This window comes from Solanum dulcamara, chromosome 5, assembly GCF_947179165.1.
Source record: "Solanum dulcamara chromosome 5, daSolDulc1.2, whole genome shotgun sequence".
NCBI lineage: Eukaryota > Viridiplantae > Streptophyta > Magnoliopsida > Solanales > Solanaceae > Solanum > Solanum dulcamara.
In genome coordinates, this window is record NC_077241.1 from 41283294 (window position 1) to 41284740 (window position 1447).

General features: G+C 39.8%; 1 pseudogene; it reads right to left on the minus strand.

Annotated features, from left to right (window-relative positions):
* Positions 1–392: 392 nt before the first annotated feature.
* Positions 393–512, minus strand: LOC129890976 (5S ribosomal RNA; annotated as a pseudogene).
* Between the last annotated feature and the right edge of the window lie 935 nt (positions 513–1447).

The following is a 1447-nucleotide window of genomic DNA, read 5'->3' on the forward strand; positions in this document are numbered from 1 at the left end:
TGTGACGAGACCCTGAATAACATAACACTAGAAGGAGGCTGAGTATAAAAACAAAAGAGTGTAACCATGAAAGGATATCAACCAACTTAAGAGACATTACGAAGGATAATGACAACATGCTAGACCAAAATCCAAAATGTTGGTTATAGGTTAGTCGCAAATGATGTTGCGATAGATAAATAATCAAAGAAAAAGGAATAGAAAGCCTCTTGTGGTAGAAAATGAGGAAAACACAAAGTGAATACAAGATCGTGGAGCTAAAGGTCTACGCCGATACTGGATGCAAGATAATAGATGAAAGGATAGGGCAAAACATAAAGACTCACGAGACAACACTGAGGTAAATCTGGAGCTAAGTCGAGTGCCCCACATATTATGGCAAGGATTACAATGAAACGCGACATGAAGACTTCTCAGGGAGGTCACCCATCTAAATATTATTCTCGCCCCAGCACGCTTAACTTTAAAATTCTGATGGAACTTAATGCGTTAGTGCTGGTGTGATCGCGCGAGATGGAGGAATCTGAACTAGCGACGGAGAAGCGATATAAGATTATGTACCCAGAGTATTATAAGATACGTTAAGGAAATTGTAACAAGGGCTTAAGCAAAACAAAAAGGATTAGATAATTGCTAACTGACGACACACTCAAAGGCCACAACTCTTTAACATAGAACCAGTTAATGAAAGAAAAACCACAGAATGACTATATGGGCCAGTGGGCGAGGGAATTTTGACACCACTAACAGCCAACTCTGAGGGTGAAAAAGAAAAAAAAAGCAAAACCCAAAAAGGTAAGGGTACTAATTGATATAATTTATGGAAGCCAAGAAGTAATACCCAAAGTAGGAAATTCCATAATATGACCAGGACTACAAGACTCATTCCACACTCCATCGATATATGACTCTGAAGGGAATGTTACCCGTGGATTAATGATATTGGCCCCTACTCCTTTGATCAAAGGCTACCTATTCAGCCAAAAAGGTGTAAAAGTGTAAGGTGAAGAAATGGTAAGACCTTACGGAGTCCCCATAGCTATTATTCCAGGCAAAGAAGCCCAAGTTACAATTAACTACCGAGAGATGCAAGGATAGGTTAAGCCAAACTATCGAGATGGAATTGGTACTACGGGTGACATAATATATGCCCACGATTGGGCCAAAGAGCTCCCCCGACATCAAATGTAGGATAAGGGAAACAAAGGCAAGGTAAAACATAAGGACTAGCGAGATAACGCCAGGATACACCTTGTACCCTTTCGTCAATTTGTAAGAAAGGAAATGACACAGAATAATGTGTCTAGAAGGTTACGAGTGGGGGTGAGGAAAGTGGTGAAAGAGTTTAAATGAAACTGGAAAAACTAGTTGGTTACTACAGGATGGCGAGTATATATGCCAAAATTCTGTCAGAATTATACCAGATCATGTTAGATAAAGCACAGAA